Raw genomic sequence first — 22,788 nt, forward strand, 5'->3', positions numbered from 1 at the left:
TAGAAAGCAAAGAAAGCAGCTATTTTGCATTTTGACACTGTTTTGATAAATGACTAAAACAAATGATTATCCAATCTGGATTTAATTAATTTTCCACGGATCAACTGAATAATTGAGTAATCATTTCAGCATTAATTGTTTTTTTATAGGTGATAAATCTTCCTTCCACAATTCGGTTGATTTATCGCAAACAAATTCTAACAAAACAAAAAGGTTTAGCCGCTTGCTGTGGACAAACCTGTGTTTTTACAGCCACTGGCAGACAGGTTATTAGAAAAATGTAAATACTGATGCTTTAAACATATTTGTGCTGGATTTTGCCTTCTTGTTACTGTTGTCAGGATTCATAACAGACCTTGTTTGTATTTGCCTCACAGTGGGATAATCACCCGTTTTCTCATTAGGAGCCTTGGCTCAGCAAAGGGCCATCTTGGGGCCTTTCGGCAGCTATGAGGTGTTAACAGCTCCCCACGGGAGGCTGTCTGGCTCTCACATAACCCTCGACCTCCCCGCCCACGAATGCAACACTCACCAAACCACTCAGACTCACAGATGGTCGCTATACCAGCAGCCATCGCGCTTTTCAATTATCGCTACTCCCGGGAAAGGCCATTGCTCAGCTGTCACCGCTCAGAGCCACAGCGGGTCGGGGAGGAGCCAGAGAGACATGGGAGATTGAGAATTCCTGCATCCAAAAGTTGGAAAACCCAAAGAACGGATAAGTATTTTTGGGAACACACATGATCATTGCTTCCAACAGAAATCCAACCGGCAATGCGTTGTTTGACAACGATCATCAAAGAGGGTCTTGCTGGTACAGAGTCTGCTCTGATCTCGGGCTGAAGGAGGTGATAAATCACTTTGTATAATTGTTGTTTTGAAGCCAGCAGTTGAAGTGGCAAAGGGAGGAGAGGGTAGTCGAAGAGCTCGTGGCTCACTTTTATTGTTGGCTGCATGAAATGGAGGGAGGGGAGACGAGGACGGCAAGCCCTGCATGTTATAGAATATCGCTTCATAGTGGGGAAAAGAGGCCAGGATATCAAGCTTTTAGAGCATTGTTTCCAGGTGGCTGTTTTCAGACAGATGCATTTCATCTTATCTTCTTTTTCATACCTGTAATCTAGCAACCTGTCATCAGAGAGGTAACTCGATGGGCATCGTGTCGAGCCAGTCAGAGTCAAACAAGTCGTGTGGCAAGAAGCAGGCACATCCTTTGTGTGCACCATCCATCTACAATTAGGCCAAAGCTTTTCAGAGCCTCTTAGTACGTCATTGGAGAAAAGAGAGATAGTGACTGGAAACTGATCAGAAAGGTCGCCAACAGCAACTGAGCCTGACAGCACCTCTAATGTTTAATCCATATTAAAAAAACTGTAAACTAAGCTGCAGCTTCATATCTAGCGAATATAAATGAGAGTTTTATCGATCTTAACATCTAACCCCCTGCAAAAAAGCCAAAAATGTCCTCAAGCATTCCTTTAAGCTTTTTGTGTCATAGCTGTCTCAAAAACGACCTAATTATTACACTTAATAATGAAGCTATGTTAAAGTAGCAATAATGCTCTTCAGGTGATGCCTTGAGAAATGTTGGCGCTCTCAGCGTGATGCTGCAGTTCCCATTCAACACTTTACATCACCCCATATTGTCTATATACTTTTCTTAATGTTTACACCTGCCGAGTTAACCAAGTGCATGTTCACTGACATTTTACAAATTACAATGTCAATTTGGGGTTTTCTTTTTACATTTTTCAACTGTCTCCACCAGTTAGAGCTCACCTTACCTCCCCCCTGCTTAGCCCTGTTGGGTTCAGCGTATGCGCGGGGGGGGGGGGGGGGGGGGGGGGAATCAATGAGGCCAGAAACATGTGGCAGGAGTCAGGTCTTCTCTCATTAGGCCTGACAAAACAAGAAGACATCTGTCACAATATAAAGCAGCTGCAGGACCACAGTTTACCTGTGATGTTATACCGATTAGAGTTTATGGATCTATCTGTCTGTTTTAACAGTGTTCAGGTGCATGAGTTCCTTTTTGTGATCATATACATTGCAGAATGCTTTCCACTTCATATATAATCAATTAGTTATGATATATCATTTTATATAGAGTATTGTTTTATTTTTGAATATGGTATATTAAGATGTTCTAATGCTGTAATTTAAAGGTTTATATGATTTTTCTACATTTCTGAGTTGCGAGCATGTTGTAACCGTAGCACGTCTGTACATTAATGAATTGTACCGATCTGAACATGAGTGCCCAGGTTTCCATTTGACCGTTTCCAGCTCTGCTATTTGTCTTTCCCAGCGAGAAGAAGTAATCCTGCTTCAGCCCGAGCGCCCCCCCAAGGTCGCCGCCATCAGTCGAAAAACAGTCAATCCAGGTTGGAGCATTTGTTCCAGCCCCTCTCTCCCTCAACCCCGTTGCTGTCTTTCCTTTTTTTTCTTCATAATTCATGTCAAAGCATCTCTGGAGAGATGAGTGAGGGTGGTGTGTTGGGGTAGCTGGGGGGGGGGGGGGGGGGGGGGGGGGGTGGAGAGGACAAGGGGGTGGAGAGGGCACACACTTAATCCCTGGGTCAAGATGTATTTATTGAAGATTAATAACCGAGCAGCAATCTCATCATGCTCTCGATGATTTTATAATTTGGTTTCTCGGGGTAGGAGGGGGAACGGGGGTGGGGTGGGGGTGGGGGGGGATCAGGGACAAAAGCAAGAGGTAGACGGCGAACTCTTGCAGGAGCAGAATACAGTACAGTGCTTGTGATTTAAAGCTTAGATATTGTATCCGAAAAGGTTCATGTACTTTATATGTTGCGACTTGGAGATTCATAGTTGATACACATTCATACAGAGCTGATCTCTTCTCAGCGTAGTGTAGTCTTTTCAAGAGACACTGCGTGTTTCAGCAGCACTGAAAGGAATACCTCCCAAAGTTAAACTACTCGTTTAACATGTTGTAACCAAACCTTAAAGGTATAAGACAGCATTATGCTCTCACCTTCTGCCCGGTGTTTGCAGGGTTACATCAACCAACTTCACAGATTGGAATTAACAGTATTTTCATCCACCCAGCCACCTTTGTTGTGTCTCTTTTTAAATAATACATTTTACAAAAGCTGTACTATAAATCCCAACTATTAAACCACCTCATGTTGAGGGGCAGGTATAAAAGGTTTGAAGATTTATAATTACTTTTAGGGTGTAGTATTTCATGTCAGTGTAAAAATTCCTAAATTTGACCAAGAATGAATAACTTTAAATGTAGATTATTATGTATCTGCTTCTATAATAAAATTAAAACAATATTACTGCCATACATTAATAAAATGATACATCCGTCTAGTGGAAGAGGATATGTGTCTATGTGGAAGCTGCATCTCTTAATATTGCATATGTAGAGTGGCAGCATCCATCTCATTCAGTTAATGGATTTGTTGCACACTTAGACCACAGACTACCAGAGAGCGAGCTGTAGAGAGGTTGAGGAAGAGACACCTTTTGTCACCAAGCAACAGGGAAAAAAATGGTAAAAAGATAAATTTCAGCTCGGGGCAAAGGTTCAAGGTTCAAGGTACAGTCTCCCATCCAAATTTATTTATACCCCTAATAATAATGAGTGGATTGAATAGATTGTTCGTCCCTGACCTTGGTGATCAGGCAAACCTTATGCCACTATATCAAAGCAGACAGGCAGACAAGTCTGCGCGATGTGACGGCTGCCATCGGCGGCGGCCCAGAGATGGAGGGAAGGATGGAAGGAAGGAAGGAAGGAAGGCAGGAGAGGTGGAGGGAGGGCGGTATGTAGAGCAGAAGCGATGGGAGGTGAAGGGGCACCGTGTTTGCATTTTGTATGCAATGAGGAGCGTGTGTGAAGGGCACCGAGGAAGGGCAAATGTGCTGTGCGTTTTTATTTTTGCCTGTGCGTGTATTTGCGTGTACCTGTGCATGTGGAAGTGTGCGTGTGTGCGTGCGTGTGTGTGTAAAAGATGCAGAAAAAGGAGGCCAGGAAATTCTTTGTGTCGACTGATTGCCTCTTTATGTCAGACATATACAAAAGAAATAGCATATCCTTTGAACATAATACAGTCCTAATGTTTGTTACACAAGAGAATAAATCTGTACGTAGCTTTTGGTTCATTTGGGGGGGGGGGGCTCAACAGGCTACAGTTTCTGTTAAGAGCAATTTTACTATATAACCCTTAGCTTAGCCAACAAACGTATACAGTATGACTTGGGTTCAGTGTAAAAGCAGACTTTTTTGTGTATATCAGTTGAAAAAATTATACTTCCTTTTGCATAATCAAGTACAATTTTCCACTGAGAACAGGTTCTTACTGCAGAGCGTCCCACTAATTTCAACATCAAAGCCCTTTTTCCAACTTCCTCCTCCCACAAACTGAGTCAACCTTCCTCAGCACATCCCTCCTGAGACCAGACCATCTCTTGAATCTCTGAAGCATTAGCCATCAAAGGGCCATCTCCAGCTACATTAAATGTATTTAGATCTTACAAAGTGCTCCCCATTGAATCCATCACGTCTTTCAGTGACTTAAGAAGCTAAAAAAAAAAAAAGAAAGGAGGATGAGGGGGTGGCGAACAGGAGAAAGGGGAGCTCAGGGATTTACGGTGACAAAATGCTGGGGTCAGGCAGGGTGTGTGGCGGAGGTATTGATCAGTGAGGCATGCAGCGCACACGTGGCCCGAACCCTGACCCTTAAATAGCGAATGAATCTCAATCCAATAGACTGGAGTGTCTGGTACAGATTACACACACACACACACACATATAACACACACACCCACCCACCACACAAATATATTTGTACAAATACACTCATGGTCTCGCTGCCATTGCTACTAAACAACACACCACCCCAATCAATATCGGCAGAGCATGAATTCCACATTTAAAGATCGACACATCCTGAATAAAAGAAAAGGTGTGCATCTGTGTATGTGCATTGATGTTAACATGTGTGTGCAGTGTGTGTGTGTGTGATGTATACTTGTTTATGTAGAGAGAGAATATAAAAGATACTGAGTGGAAAGAGAGTGACATGACTATATTTCCATTTGCAGCTAAAGCTACATAACAAGGGCTTTTTCACCGTCCAAGACTTTTTCAAATGCCTAAAAAAATCCAGAAAGGACAAATGGGAAACATCTCTAAACACAACAGGAGGAAAAACAACCTGTTCTCACAATCCTGAAACAGTTCAGTGCATCACGCCTGCAGTGGGCTGCTTCACAAACATGGAGAGAAAAAGGTTAAAAAACAACAATGCAGGAAAAGATAAAATACTCAGTCTAGCTCAACTTCTAATTACAGTAATTGAATGCAATCCACACAAGGACACATGTGAGAATTATGGCATAATGCAGAGCAGCATGCAGAGATATTAACCTGTATACACCCACCCAGACATGCAGAGTGATAACAACACACTGAAAGATTCATACACAAATGCACTACGACATACAGTAGAGTACACGTCATCACAAACTATCATATAGAAAACACACAGCACATGTTTTTTTTAAATAATACATTTTACAATATCCATGATTGTATGGGGTTACTGGTATAGTATGTAAGTGCTGTTTTCAACAAACAACATAATACAATATACTTAACAAAATAAGGCATATTTCTAATCTTCATTTATATTCCTCCTGAGGTTTATCGCAGTTGAGATCAGCCTCATTTTTACATTACTTAGAATATTACAAATTATTGGGATCTGACCTTTTCGATTTAGTCCCATATGGAGATTGCCTGCCTATATAAGTGTATGGTCAAATCTCCCAAACAAAAACTGTTTGGATTACTCTAATGTCAATGAAAGGCTCTCCTCTTTATTTAATGCCTCAGCCCACTTTGCATTTTTGTGATCTTGATGCTGACACACACTCACCCTCGACCCTGCACAATACGCACAGGCATGACACAAATAAGGCTTTACTTATAATCACTTCTTCTATCTTCTTAACCCCCCCAACCACAAACAGTGCACGTGCCCACGCTCTCTCTCTCTCTCTCTCTCTCTCTCTCTCTCTCTCTCTCTCTCACACACATACATCCCGCTCTCCAACAAACACAAAACCCTTTTACGTAATGAAATTACATAGAGTCATATGTTACACCGTCGACTAGAGTTATGGGTGCGTTTTACATAAAATTCACATCGGGGGCATTGTCCAGGATGCATGTGTGCATACGGATTTAGATTTTAGAGGGTATTAAAGAAATGAGTGGGGTGCCGTAAAATAGGAAGGGGAAAAAATGAAAAAGCGTCCCAATTTCCTGTTCTATCATCTCAAATCCTGGCAGCCATAAATAAAATGAACACACACATACATGTTCTCTCTTGATCACCCTTATATACAAACACACACACACACACAAATGAAAAATAAAGACACATACAGTGTGCAAAAGGTAATTGTTTAAGTTTAATAAAGAACTATATTTCTATTTCTGAACCAAACTGCTTGAAAAAGGGCTGTGTTGTTAATTTATGCTTTGATTTTTTTTGCCAGGATTGTGTTCAGTGTTTAAGATGAAGACACCTTTTCATGTTGCTGCCATCTCCACCATTACACTATTCAAACTGGTGCTTTTCACACTTCTCTCCCCGTCTCTCCGTCCATGGAGGGGGCTCAGAGACAACGCCTGTGTGTCAGCCGAGGCCATCCTTAATCCAACATGGCTCGTTGGATTCCAACAAGCAAATCTGATATTTCTAAACACTGGATTATGCTTTTCTTTTATTACTGCTGGATCTGGAGGAGAGTTGTGGGGTTAGGGGGTAAGGCCGAACTGATAGGATTACCAGAAAAGCCTGTGGACTTAAATATGAAGGGAAGAATAATAATAAAAAAATATATATTTATGTGTTCATTAAGATGATGACTGGATGAAAAATCTGAATAAAATACAGATAAAAGGTAAAAGTAGGTCTGACAGAATAATAATCCCAAGATAAACTCAAAAGCGGTTCAACAATGACACAGAAGATTGTGCAAACACACTTGGTTACACACAGGGTGTGGAAACGTAGTGCACACACATCTCACATAAGCTCCCCAACAAAGAAATGTGCATAGGAGCTGAACCAAAGGAAACAAAAAAGTAAACACAAACACAGATAAACCATTGCTCGGGAATGTAGGGTGGATGCTGCGATGCTACAGATAACCTTGTCACCATGTAGCCCTCTGCTATTCCTGCTTGTGTGTATATTTTCCCAGTGTTCACACCTTTATGGGCATAATAATACCATCACGTCTCGGTGTCACGGCGTGCTAAGAACAGCAACGAGGAGAGGCTGAGATGGAGAGAAAGAGGGAGCGAGACGCTGATGTAGACTGTAAGACGCAGGGGAAGGGGGTAAAAATGACCTTGCTGGGAATAACAACAGCAACCCTTAATGTGTTGCATTACAAGATATGTGATAAAACACTTTTATGGGGAGGGCTGTAAATGCTGCGGTCTCATCCCGCACTGTGCCCACTAAACGGCCCATTTTGTCGGTGTGGGGGGGGGTGTCCAGTGATCCTGAAGGGGGGGGTTCGGCAGGGCAGCACCGACTAATTGTCTTTGTTCTCACCTTGGTGCAGGTTCATTCTGGGTAAATTAATTTGTTGCCTCTCTAAAGTCATGCAAACACTTGTATCTTATGCGTGCATCATTGCTTTTATGAGAATCTGTTTTCTCTTGAGGCATTTTAGCATTTTAGCATAATGAGGGCTGCTTTTTGCTGCACAGAGAGGTGGAGCATATATCGGGTGTCTCAAGTTGGCTTGAAGAGGTGTTTTTCATGTTTTTGTCTGTTGATTGAAGAGCTCCGAGACTATGAACTCACACTCAGCATTGCCCCCTGATGGATGGATCACTGAATAACAGCACATATATACTGAATATATACATATGTATAGATTTGTGTGTATGTGTGTGCGTGAGTGGATATTCATTGCTTTGTCCTTCAAATAAGGAAAATCACAATAACCTTAAACCTTAAAATTGCCTGTTTTGTCCAAGCAACAGTCAAAGCCCAAATATATTATTTTTACAGTCACATAATACAAAAATCAGCAAGTCCTCACAACTGAGGAGCTGGAACTATATCATATTTGTTTTCTTTTTTGCTTCAAAGATATTTTTGAAGGATTAATTCATAATTTATATGACTGTAATTTTATTTTCTGTCAATTGAGTAATAAATGTAAATCTGTAAAAAAAATAGACATTGTTTTAACATAGCAGTTTGCTTTAAATGCATCTGTTCAAATTGACTATGACAAAAGCTGCTACACAACAGTGACTCATTGTATTTCCTTTTGGTCATATTTCCACTTCAATAGTTTTATATCAAGTGCTAGAAAAAAGAGTTGTTCAAAGACTGACAGGCTTTCTGCAGTAAGTGCACCAACATCAGTGCAAAACTAATCTCACCTCTGTTTTTCTTTCTCTCACTTATTCATGTTTTTGTTCATCCTTTAGTTCTCTTAATGTCCTTGACCGTCATTCCTCAGCGTCGTACCCCACTTCCATACTTTTCTACCCTTTATTTTAGCATCTGAACAAATCGCGTCTTGTCATTTTCATTATGTTTTTAGTCACCTTCTTGCCCGTTTGTGGACCCCGACACTCCTTCCGGCCCTCATATCCAGGCAGTGTAGATGTTAGGCCGGGACTTATCGATCAGACTATAAATTACCCATGCATCACCTCTCCTCTCCTCATTGCGTGTCTCACAAGCCGTCTGAGACCATATAGAGAGAAGAAGACAGGGGTGGGGATGGGGTATAGAGCGAGGAGGGAGAGAGAGTCTACAGCAAATTGTTAATTAAATACAAATCAATCCTCTGCCATTTATCAGGCCATGCATCCACCTCACCTTTAGGAGGGGGGTTGAGAAAGGTGGGGGGGGGGGGGGGGGGGGGGGGGGAGAGAGGGACGGGGAAAATCAATAAGGCGGACTGAGGGGAGGGATAAGTGTTTAATCCACCAATCAAACTATATCATGGCTATTATAGAGAGACAATTGGACATTATGGGGTGAAAAAAGTGGGTTCCCAGTTTAGCATCTATGGTAAGAAGCAAAATGTTATCCATGCCCACTGGATTGTGGCATGTCAAATATAATGATGCATTTTAACTTGAGAGCACTTATCAGACTTTGAAAGAACGCTTGGTAATTGCAGAGATAAACCAAAATCCATGTGAAGTAAGAGTGCAACACAGTTTAATCAACAAACGTGTGTACTGCGGAATCATGTTGGGATGCAACACATTACTGAGTCATTCATAATAATGTGATTATTTTGTTCAGTAACAAGTAGTGTAAGGGATTACAATTTGAAACGTATTCCTGTTGATTATTCACTCTGTTTTGTCTCTTCCGACTCCTGAGGGAACTAGTATTTGGTTCTTTTAGCTGATAAATGCTCCACTATGTTCACCAGCTATAGTTGTTAACTGTGTCCGTCTGCCATTTGGTGCTCAGCAGCAAGTGAACAGTGGGAATTTTTAAACTTCTTCATTAAAAACAGCTGCCTGCACAAGCCGGGAATTTCCCTACGAGAGCAGTGAGAGTGAGCCAAAACAGTAAAGCTGCAGGCTTTATTCTTATAATAAACATAAGTACAATTCATTGTGATAACTGTCTGTGTGTGTAGGTGTGTGTGTGTGTGTGTGTCAGTAATGTGTTAATTATTTCAGTACTGGCTGACCAGAGAGACTCACCCTAAGTCCATAAATCTCTTTGCACTGAGAATAACAAGTCGTCTGACCCCCAAACTGTAAATCTGGACAAGAGTGCTAAAGTGAGCAGGGGGCAGGAAAACGACCCTGATAGGAGTATTAGCACGTTTACATTGACTGCATGTCTACCATAGTAGGTCATTCTGTGGTTAGAAAACAGCTGACTGACGTCAAGTTGGATCTGATGAAGCAGCAGAGAAGGTTTTCTTTTTTACCTGAACTATGTTGTGACCTTTGCCTGTTCCAACACAAAAATGCACAATGTGACTTTTGTCCACTGACTTGATTCATCCATAAACAATATGCTAATATTGTAATGCATGTTCAGCAATAAAGAGCTAACTGTATTTATGGTTTATCATGATGAATTGGTTGGAAAATGGCTTTCAGGGCCTTGGCTGCAGAAAACGGCCATGAGTCCAAGCTCTTATTGTCCTTGACCTGCTGGGCCTAAACAGTGTGGGTTTGTAGGGTTTAGCCTTTACAAAGGGCAGCACGTGTAACATTGTTGCTGCTCTGTGGGGCTGTAGGCTACGTAGGCACAGCAGTGCTTTGAGCTAAAGGCTAACATCATCATGCTTGCATGCTCAAAAGGACAACGCTAACAATCATGCTGATATTACTGCAGGTGTAATGTTTACAATATTCACCAACTCAGTTTAGTGTGTTAGCAGCTTACTGTAGTGATTACTCCTAATCACAAAACACAGCTGATGAGAATGTCATTAGTTTTGCAAGTGTTTAGTCACAAAGTAAAATAGTTATATTTTTGACCTGATGAGGGGCAGTTTTGTGGCAATCCACGTTATTTTTAAAATAATTCAACCTGGATGAAAGTAGTGGACTGACCAGCCAACCAATAGACGGGACATTGCTACACAAATGTTTGCCTTAAACCCCAAATTCAAAGAAACAACTGAGAACATGACCTTAAAGAGAGCTTCAACCCTTATCTTATCGGTATAATTTAAGGGTCATAATATTGAAACGATTGTCAAAACCAAGTTCACTACATAATCTTTCAATTGACGCCAACATCCACAAACCTTTTGTCATACTAGCATGCCTGATTGACCCAGAGCTATTTTAGAACACAGTTAAACCACGGGCAACCATCTCTTCTCCTTCCCTAAGAACCCTGGGAGCTTAACAATCAACCAACATCTGTCTGGAGCCCAGAGAAAGGCAGAGGCCCAGATGTCAGAGAGATTGGTCTTATGGGAGTAGGCTTCTTGGCCCCTTTACTGGGCAGCCCAGTTAGTGAACTCGGATTAGAGTTACGACATATCCTGGAGCCAAACATAGCCGGACTCTATCCTCAGATTTAGAGTATGCTGTCGTTAAAGTTTTCACTTCTTTGATGGAAAAAAAGAGGAAAGATGAAGCATTCATAGCAAAGCATTTGGTGAAGTTCAGCCGAATTTCTTATAATCTAGTCAATGTTGTGTTCAGTGATGAACAGCAGTAAAACAATGTCCTTATAACAGACAAATTAACAAGGTGTTCCAGATACAGAACAGTCAGGGTGATAAATAATCAGCTGATTTATGATCTCTGCAGAGACAAATATTTATCACTTGTCTCCCAAATATTGCTCTTGGCCCACTGCCTCATTGCTGCCGATTCCAAGAATTCTTACATCCTCTTTTGATATAAGTATGTGTGTTTTTTAGGACAGAGTCTCTGTATTTCTTTTTCCTTCTTTTTTTAATGTGTCTTCCTGGGTGGGTGGCAGAGCTTGTTCCAGCCAGGCAGCCGGATTGTCGTGTATTAGTGTTGCTTCTGTTTCGCGGGCGTAATCCTCTCCACTGGAGCCTCGCCTCACTCCTAATCTGAGGCAAAATCTCTCCTGCAGATGGTTCTCTCCTTAAGCACCGCAAAAAGAAGTGAGCTCATCCCTACATGTATCCCTCCTGTTATCTCTCAACTCTCTGATCCCTTTCTCCCAACATTACTCTCTCATTTCTCATCCCGACCACTTGATTTTCCACAGAACCATGAAGCATGGAGCACTTTCAAGTATGCCTTCCAATGGTGTGAATGTGTCGTTAAAACCCACACAGACTGCATGAACTGCAAGGAATAGCAACGCAAATAAAACCTCAAATAGATTTATAACAACATGGGTCTTATTTCTTCTAGGTTTTTCCAGCATTTCTATCGATTGGGATTTTATTGTGCTCACCAAAGTAATCACTGACTTCTGGGAATGTGGCGACATTGCTTCAGTGAACTCAGGCACGGAAAAAAAGTGGTGAGACAGGTTGTAAACAAGCCAAAACTTTTGCAAGAATATCTTAACCAATTTATTTGGGTCTAAAACCATAATGTATATTATGTGTAAGATAAATCCTTTGTCATATTCTGTATTTAAGATGTTCAATGCGACTTTCATTCTTAGATTAAAAACATAGAAGTCTATATCAGTGCATGTTTCGTCCAAATTACTAGAAAACACATGTGTTCTACATGATTTTGCAAACCATGCGTCTGTGTCTGAGAAATGTCAATGTACTTTTTCAGGCAGCCATTGGTACCCGTGCCTTTTTGTGGAATATGAAAGTGAAGTACTCCATGAGTAACAGACTGCTTGAGTTGTGCTACAATGGTGAAGGTTTTGTCTCAGTCACATTATTATGATAAGACCGCCAGACTCAATGTTTACTGTGATGGATTGCGCAACCCAAACAAGCTTCATGAGTCATCTCATTGATTTTCATACTGTTCAGAACAAACAATGTCTGCCTGGAATGTTGGGGAAATACATCTCAACTTGCTTTTATAATCTTTTGAATACTTTTAATCTATTTTCTCTCTTTCTTTAGACTACTCTTAATTATCTACTTTGTTCACAAATTTGCCCAAACCTATACTATATAAAGGGTACATTAGAAGAGTCTGAACAGCATAGCCTTTCTAAACTGTACGGCTACCAAACTTTCACATCATCCCACTCAATTAGAGAATCAACCAACCTCTCCCTGGAGGCCTTTTTACTTTTTCTTCCACCCCTCCCTGAACAGCCACACTAATAGTCCACAGCTGATCAGTCTCTGATAGGTAGTTCTCTCTAAATGCCGCACCAGGAGGGGCAAGGCAAAGAAGGGGATAAATGATGAGGGGTGACGAACAATAATCCGAAGCAGGTTTCTATGGCAACAAGGAAATGAGAGCCCGGTATACAATGTGAAGGGAAAGCCATGAGGCCTGATGTGGTGATCAGCTGCTGTCAGGATGCCGGGGAGCGGGAAGTAAAGCTTTGGGTGCTGGAAATGGATTGCAGGGTGTGATTCACTGCAGCGAGAGAAGAGAAACCGGAGAGGGAGGGAGGAGGGGAGGAGGGGGGCAGTGGAGATGAGGGTTGCAGCACCATTTTTCACAGCAGACAAAAACATTTGCTGGGATATCAATTTGGAGCTGCGAAGCAGTCTTCCCCTCCTGCCCCATCATCCATCATCTTTTCGTACTAACCACCACTTGGGTACTCCCCCCCCCCCCTCTCTCTCTCTCCTCCACATGTACACTTACACACCCTTACCCTTTGTTTTCCTCATGGCTACACATACAGGAACACATGAACACTTTCTGCAGCCTCGTGCAATTAGACAGAACATACATGCATAAACACACACCGGATGCAATGCGAGGCCTGTCTCAAACTGGACGTGAAGGCGTGACCCACAGATGCTGTGTGTGGGAAGAAAATGCAAAGCAGAGCTGAAACGCAGCACCGAACGTGGTTGGGGTTGAGAAGGCGGGGCTGGACGCCCGTCTACCCTAGTCTTCTCCCATTAGCGCCAGTAGGGGAGACCCCACCCTCCGGCTGCCCCCTTATTGGCACCTTTGCCTGCACCCCATCACTCATCTCCCAGCCATCATCCATCACCCATCGCGATCAATAGTAGGCCACGCATTCATCAGCCCCGGGGTGCTGATGGGAAAGAGGAGGGTCAGCGGGGGGAGAGATGGAGCGAGGGATCACATGGTACAGAGAGGGAGTAGAAAAGGAGGCGAGAACATTTGAAAGTGGGGGAAAAGGAGTGGGAAAGGAGAAATGAAGGAGGAGGAGTCATGTAGGAGAAAATGTGAGAATAAGAGCTACACTGAGAAGCGACAGAGGTGTACTGATAAAGCAGTAAGATGATAGCAACATTTTTACTGGCATTTGGTGTCACCAAGAAGGAAATTATTATGTTTTTGGGAGTAAGATGTGAAAATACATAGAGGTACATTAAAATGTAAAAATAAACAATTATAGGAGTCTTGGGAAAGCATGAACGCCATTGCTGCAGCAATGATTAAAGAAGGCTTGTCTAATTTGCCACAGTCACATTTCTAGGTGACAGCACTGAAGCCATCATAATGATAAGTGGTGGTTGTGCACATTGCTTCACTACGTGACAAATGGCATAAAAAAAACCAGAAAGATTTAAGGCAAAGAGAGAAATATAACTGAAGGTAGGTTTAATGTGCATGATTATACACACAAGCATACAAACATGCACACATACACATAACGGCGCAATGTCCCTGTCAGTCATTCGGTGTTTGTCGGTTTCCGGCAAGGCTCTGCACTTTGTGCTGACAGCCCATAAGTTGTGCCGACACACACACACACACACACACACACGCACACAAACACACGCTGGCTCAGGCCTTTCCCTTCCTGACTGAATGTGGACCGGAATAGATCGCACTTTAAGATGATGGATGCTCCCTCTGCCCAGAAAGGTTAGGGACGGGGCGATAAGTTACTGAGCACCACGTTCAGGGCGAGTCGTAGAGGTGGCCAACAAATATACAGTAATTATGATTGCTTGACAGCTAGGACATGGACCTCTGTCACGGCTGGACCACACCATGACGTATTTGGTGCGAAATGTATGAAAAAGGTGCAACATGGCATTTCGGAAATGCCTATTCATTTACCATATATTTGTTTTAGCTAGCTATTTAGATTTTTTTTTTAAATGGCATCAGAGTTTATTGAATGAGGTAATATTGCGGCAGCCTCTTTAAGCGTTTCTTCACCATATTATTTTATCAATAATATTGAATACAGATGCACACACACACAGTAGCCAGTCCACAGAAATACATCAAAACTAGAGCAGAGACTCTCAGGTGGAAACTAGAACCTTGAAAGCCAGGTGAGAGAGTGTGTTTATTGCAACCACTACCCACTCTGCCCCATTGAGACATCCACAAGGCAGACAAAAGAGAGGGGGGGGGACAGAGAGAGCTGTGGGTTAGGTGACATGTCCAGAAGCCACACCACCACCACCAGCACCACCACCAGCACCACCAGCACCACCAACCACCCGAAGTCATCCAGTCCCCAGGTCCTCTCTGTGTGTCAGATGTCGCTCTCAGGTTTCGAACCCCAGGCCTCCATCTACCGGATGCTCTCATTGGATTATTCAGGAGAGGCTAAACACTCTTTGTAGCTCACTGACTGGGACAAAACCCCACCTGGGCAGGATAAGCCACCACAAGCTCTTAAGCAAGTCTCCTCTTGTAGCACGAAAATGTTGTGACATCCTAGGTATTGTGGAGGGATTTATTTATCCTGGTAGGAGCCACTGCTCAAAAAAGAAAACCGAGATCATAGGAACAAAAATATTTAATAACAGTTCGAAAATAGCACTCCTTCATCATTTGTTTTTCAAGTATATTTTCATATCTCAATGTGAGGAAACAAAAGGAAACAATAATTGACAAAGAAAACTATATCACAAGTATTGGTCACAAATATTGAGCTAAAGCACATGTGCTAAAAGCTAAAGCTAACACCAGGGATGTCCACAGGAGCAGGAAACAACTGCAGGAAAGAAAAAGGAAGTGAATGTTGCCCATTCCAGCTTTAAGCACATAACACAGAGTTTGATGTTACCTGTTTCTCCCGGTGATGTGACCTCTAGCACCTTACAGGCTGTCTGCTGCTCTTCCTTAAATATTTCATTGTGAGCCCATCCATTGTCCTCATAGTTCACACAAACGCACACAACACAACCAAGCAAAATACGTGTGCGCGTGTGAAGGCGGACACTTGTGTATGTGCGTGCATGTGCGTCTCTGCGTGTGTCCCTGTGTAAAGGGAGACCAGTTGCAGATAATAGACGTCTGTGTTTAATATTGGAGGAGTTTGGAGGTAACCGCAAACCTGCAGACTTGGGGTCACCGTGTGTGAAGCTGGACACCTGATCTGCAGCACTGCTGAACACAGCTATTGTCAAAATGGCAGCCGGGAGGACTGATATCCTAAACCTGATTTTTGTTCCATTTGCTTCACTCACCGATACATTTTATGTGTGTTCCGTCCGGAGCCAACGGTGGAGATGGGAAATGTAGGAGAAAGGGGTGGACAGCTAAGCAGGAAGTAAACTCATAGTGGTGAAGGGTTAGTGGAGAAAAGGAGTCCCTAACGAGTGACGATGTAGCAGTAAGACGGGAATTCTGCAAAAAGCGAAAGACAGACGAGTTCCACTAGCTTCTGTAACTCCATGCAATCTATAATTGAATGTTCTTTGGGTCTAGGAATATTCAAATTTGTATTATTAAAGTTAAATTATCAATATATTTATTTCAATATGGATGTGAAACAGGTGGCTCGCTCATTCACATACATAACTCTAATGTTTCTCTGAGTCCTGAGCAGCTTTAGAGCATCTTTCAGGTCTTTGTTCTGGTTTCACTACTTACTTACTTACATCAGCAGGATTTCCAGATGCAGCAAGAAGCTGTTCCTGGAAAAAAAAAAAGCTCCAATAAACCCCCTGTACTCTACCAGCCCACCACCGAACAGCAGACAGACAAGGTTAGCAACTAGCTGTTGAACGTAGTGGAGCATTTATCTGCTAAAGAGACAGATATTTCCCTCAGGAATGGGAGACCAGACCAGAGCCATGAATACTGAACTTGCATTAATTACGTTGCCAGAAGCATAACTCCAAATGAATGCAAAGTTTGCTTTTTATGTGGTGGCTGCATAAATGTGCAACTGTTTGCTAACCTGTTCCCCATTTTAACTTTCTAAGATGATGATATGTCACCGTTGCTCTGCTCCCCCAAGATCCCAGTTTTGCTGTAATCTTTACTTTCTAAAACACCATTTTGCTAACTGGCCATGGCCTGATTACATCAAGCTAGTGAAGCGAAGGTGTAGGGCTTATAGAGAACTTGTTAATAAACAATAATATTACATCATTTATAAAAAAAAATGTGTATTCCTTACTTAGACATATGGACTTAATGTTGAGGAAGAATATCTTCTTGGTCTGGATTTTTAGTAATTTCTGTTAAAATCTTGGTTTGACTTTATTTCTCTCTGCAGTCAGATAATAAGAAAAGAAAAAAAGAAAAGGTGCTGACTAACAAACAAAAAAGGAAATAAAATGCGGTTAACAGGTTCCCCCTTTTAATCCTTTCATTGGTGTGTTGATGGGAGTGATGCAATGGAGGTTAGGTCACCTGCTTTCCTGACCCTCAACCTTTTGACCCCTGACACCATGTCGCTGGGCGCAGCGTGTGGAGGTATTCCTTTCTGGTAGCTCAGACGGATCTGGATTTGGCTGGTTAAAAGAAGAGTGGTATCCGAGCTGGGGTACTTTTGTACTTGCTGTATCATTAATGGGGCGACCGATAAAGATACGCAGATCTCCTGGCACTTTGCTAAAGAGTGGGAGACGGGCTTTGAAAACTGATGCGTTTATCTTGTGTTTTCTATCTAGGCCACGTTTTGGTTCACAACACATGTAGGTCTGGCTTCTTCTTTTTTTTTTTACTTTGAACTGATGTCCGTAATTGATAATAGTGAAAAGATGTTGAGTCACAATTACAGTGTAGTGACGTTGTTTTAAGGAAAGGATCTGAAAACATCACACATAAAATACCAAATTTCATACTGAGTATGGTTTGAAAAAAATCCAACACGAACCCACTGACTCAGATGTCAGATCTCATGCACTCGTATTTTACTACTGTGAAGTAATTTGCAGCATAAATCTTCCTGCATTAAAAATGTTCTCTTGAGGTGGTCAAGAGGGTTGACGGGGCAGCGCAGTCCAGGCGTAAATCAGCATAAGTGATCGGATAGATTTTTCTGTGTTAATGTAACGTAGCCCTGGCGTGCACAATAACTCAGACAAAGGGAGGGAGGGAGAGCGTGTCCAGCGTCCAAGCCCTCTATTTGCCAAACCAATGCGGTTGGGTCATCAAATCCACAATGTGATTGACCCATCAATTGACCCCTGCTGACCTCTCAGGCCAATCAGGCTAATGGCGGCTAGTGATTCGAGCTTTACCGCACTGGTATCCTTTCTCTTGCACTCCGTAAACACACACAAGCACAGACTGACGTCCAGTCCTATCTCACACGCTAGGTTTCTAACCCGTCTCAGTTTTAACTGCCTGTATTGGCACGGCCTTCACTGAGGTACTCTCGTTAGCATTGACCTTTCTCTCTCTGCATGCTGGTTAAAATCAACAGGCCCTTGATCACTTTTTAAATAGGACTGCTTTGGATTTACAAATAACATTTTTGTCACACTTCTCAGTCATGTGTAAAATGTAGAAAATACTACGTTTGGGACCACTTGTTTATATCAATCATTAAAATGCTGAATCACCATATTCCATCAAAACTTCCTCATGTGGATCAATATGTTTCTGCAGGCTGAATCTCCATAAATCAATGATATACTAAAATGCTGTGTGTGTGTGTGTGTGTGTGTGTGTGTGTGTGTGTGTGTGTGTGTGTGTGTGTGTGTGTGTGCGTGTGTGCGTGTGTGTGCGTGTGCGTGCGTGTGCGTGTGTGCGTGTGTGTAGATGGGAAGTGGCAGTGGGCTGTATTGATCAAATTCAGTATGTGTTAACTGTATCATGTTTCCACTTATTTGATGTAATGGTAGTGTATGGATCCTTAATTGACAAGAGGGTATCCATCAGGGGTGTTGTTCCAGACACTGTGGGGCGGACAGGTCAAACTCATGTGGGATAAAAAGAAGTTCACCAAACCCTCATAGGGCGTCTGTACCAAGGTTTTAAGTTTTTCATTTCCTAGACATGCCCATATCACAGTGTCACGTCATACTTCAGAAAAGCCTGTTTTTCACCGTACAATATTCAGCCCACAACAAATCATTTCATAGTCTGTTTGTTACATAACTGCATGTATCATAGGGAGTTTTTTTGTTTCTTTTAAAGAAAAGATGATTTTGATCCTGACTATGTGCAGACAAAGTCACCCAGCAGGGTCTATACACAGAGAATGATGTTGCATTAATTAAAAGCAGTGATGAGGAACCTCTCTCTCTCTCTCTCTCTCTCTCTCTCTCTCTCTCTCTCTCGCTACAATATCAACTGAAATAAATTGCACATCTTTTCCAAACAGAGCAATTTCTCCGCCATCTGTTCACCAACGTAAATCAGGGCTTGTTGATGTAAACCTTCTCCATCCTCAAACTCCCCCCAGTGAGGACTGAATCAGGCCTAATCCCCCTAGTCTCCCCTGCCCTCTAAATCATCCCTGCATACTAATGGCTCTATATGCAGATAGAATGGGTCTATATGCAAAATGCAAAACACAAAACCAATGATAGATTGGTAGCAGATTTTTTTTTTTTTTATCACTGTAACAAAATGGCAGTACAGTACAGTTAAAAAGGACTTTAGATATCCTGATCCAAGTAACCAAACCGGTCTTTTATTTCTCTTGGAGTAACCAAGTTATCAGCACAATCCATAGTGGGCCTGTTTGAAAAGTGGCCGAGAGGAGTTTTCTTATTTGTTCAAAATAATATTTCAAATTTTACTGAAGGTATATTAAACCCTTGATTTTTTTTGAACCTCCTATAGTTGGTGACTGATGAAATATTCTGTTGTGTGCTAAAATGGCAAGTTGAGAGTGGATCTGGAGATGATCTTCATGATATGTGAAGTCTTGGAGATTCAAATGCAGCTTCACCACCCTCCTCACGCATGCAGATGTTTCCACATGATAATCGATAATCCAGCCTAACCCCCTTATGCCAAGGATTAACAATAGCCAGCCACAATCCAGCCGCGTGTGGGACAAGAAGGAGAGACAAGATGGACCAAAAGGAGAGGATGTGTTATTTAATAGGTTACTATTTAAAGGCAAAACCTGGAGGCCAAAAGTGCAATATTTAAATGAAAATGTTGGATAAAATTCTTATATTTTAAATTTAAGCCTTTCCCCAAGGAGTCCTCAAAGCCCTAAAGAAAACAATAACACATGTGAACTTGTGTTTTTTTTAAAATTAATTGTACACATTTGACTAAGCTGTTCAGAGTTGTTAAGGTTTGTGCAAAACAACCAGCAAAACTTTGAGCTACAATAGTTCAAAGTAACATCTGGCCAGATGAATACTTGGGATCTATGGAGCAACAGGAGCAGGTTTTAATGAAAACAGATGGCTTGACAGGATTATGAAACACACACACACACACACACACACACACACACACACACACACAGATGCATGCACTTCACAGACACAAGAGATGATGAAACCACGAGAAAAAAAACACTGAGGAAGATTGAAAGTGTTTGAACAGGCTTGGGGCGATTTCCTTAATAATTCAGCTTTATATAGCAAAGAAACTTGGAAGCAACTGTCTGACCCGACTGCCTGCATCATGATTTATTTTAATTCATTTAATTGGGTACTTAATTTGCTCTCCGAGGCTTGGCATCGTCTGCACACCTAAGTGGCCTGGAAATGGATCAGTGTTAGGCCCTTTTCTCCTCTTTCGTTTCTTCATTTCAATTCAAATAAAAACGTTTTTCATTTATAATTTGATTCCTCTACGGAAAACACGCTCAGAGACGCACGTTACATCTCTTCGGCACAAATAAAAGAGGACAGAAAGCACATAAAACGGTAGACGCGCATATGTTTTCATGTGGCCAAAGTTTGTTCTGACAGGCCTAATGGATCTTTCTATAGGAGATCCATTGCTTCATAACGCAGCACAGCACAAACATGGCTTTGAAGAAACTTTCACTAATTAAAGTCTCCCTCATCTTATTAGCCCGACTAATTGATTCAATTTGTCTTAGCTCAACTATTGGCTTTGACCTCTACTTAGTTAATGAATTAATTGATTTAGCCCAAGTGTATTTGGAGGAGTCAAAGAGGATTTTGACATGTTGCCCCTTTAATCTTGCTTACTCCAGACACTCTATGGGTCATGACGGCAATGCATTGGGTGGATGGCCGTGGATCGCAATTGCCACTCCACAAGGCTACCGGTACAGAGCAGATTTGGCCTTCTGCAGTTTGTCAGTGCGTGAAGAAGCAGCCTTGGCGATGACATTTTAAAGGCACCGTTCTTCAGCTGCTTTCAAACTTGGAAAGACACTTAAACCTGCACAGAATCCGCTTTCCCTGACCAACCTCCACCTTCAGGAAGACGAGGCAATACTCCAAAGGTCTTCATGTTTTGGAGGGGAGAAATACGAGTCAATAATATTGTCGTAATGTATGATTACAACCAGTATACAGCCTTTACAAGGGCACTTGGATGCCTAAATTGCTAGCATCCACTTTATTGACATCGTTTTTCTTGATAATGATACGAGACAGAGGAGCTTCCTCAGCTTGGATGCAGTTATTAACCAGATGAAGGGGAAAGGCAAAATCTAAACTTGGCACTATTTAGAAGCTTTAACAGTGCTGCGTGTGGCCATTTATCAAAGACAGCAGAGCTGGAGTTTGTTCAAAAAACGCCTATATAAGAAGGAAGAGATATAGCTTGGTGCCGTGCACTTAAATGTGCTGCTTCCTCATCAGAGCACGATTGGAAAGCACTGTTTACATGCAGTGAAACCTGAACAAACAGCTCCCTCCTGTGGTGGAAAATCTAAATGTTTTCTCTAGTGTGCTCATCTCCAGGCCAACATCCCACAAGGGAAGCTTCATCCAACTGTTTCTCAAGAAAGAATAAAAATGCTCTAAAACGTTTAAGACAATACAAAACATGTGAAAAGGGGAAAAATACCTTCTCTCTTTAAATATTATGCACGGTATGATTGTTATTTATAGAGAAAACTTCTCCTATTGTACATGTGTTCCTGTGAGCAGATTATGTCAGATCGCCGATTGTGAAGCACCAATTTGGAACTTGGCATCGCAACTAAATTCAAACGTTGCTTTGTTCTGTTTGATCAATGAGCCTTGTAAATAGGTCAACTCATGTGATTTAGACTCATTAAAAAAGAAACAGCTGATCTGTGTTGGACAACTGTAGGTTGTGTCTTGTCAGTTTTTGACACACTTTTACAGATCATATACTTAAACTTGCGTGCTTTAACAATCAAAGTGTAACCAAATTAACAGCAACTTATCCTTCTACGATTCCTCTGACCTTTCTGTCGTTTAAGATTTGTCCTCAACTGTTTCTGTTTAACATTTTTAATGCTCAGGTTTGAATTTCACTTGGCCAACATAAATGTGAAGTCTCATGGAGATCATTCTGATTCCTTGCCCTTTATCAACCAGTGTCCTGTTCTACTGGGCCAACATTACTTACAGTATCCTTGAGAAGGGATAGTTCTTCACTATCCGACAAGCAAGGATAACCCTCAAGGTATTTTTTTTCTCTAAAAGACCACCATTAATCTTCTAACCAGAAAATACTGCAACCCATTACAAGAACACTTCTCTAGGGAGTTACGGAGGAAGACAGGCAGAGACGTTTCTTGCTTCAGCTGGGACAAGAAGGGCAACAACCTGCACTTCTCCCAAAAATCCAATTCAGTGCAAAGATAGAAAAAAAAAGAAAGAAAGTGTCCGAACCAAGTTACTGCTAAATGGGTGTGATAACTCAGCGATTTACAGTGTAAGGAAGTATTTTGTGAGTTTAAGATTACTAGGATCAGCAGTATCTGTATCTGAGATATCGAGTTTAAGAAGTTTTCAGTTTGGGATTTAGTGAGTTATATTTGGTGTTCAAAACTGCAGTCTCAAAATAACAAAAAGTAACTTAAAAAGTAA

The sequence above is a fragment of the Anarhichas minor genome, unplaced genomic scaffold (genome assembly GCF_050575085.1).
Source record: "Anarhichas minor isolate MPS153535 unplaced genomic scaffold, ASM5057508v1 ptg000002l, whole genome shotgun sequence".
Classification (NCBI taxonomy): domain Eukaryota; kingdom Metazoa; phylum Chordata; class Actinopteri; order Perciformes; family Anarhichadidae; genus Anarhichas; species Anarhichas minor.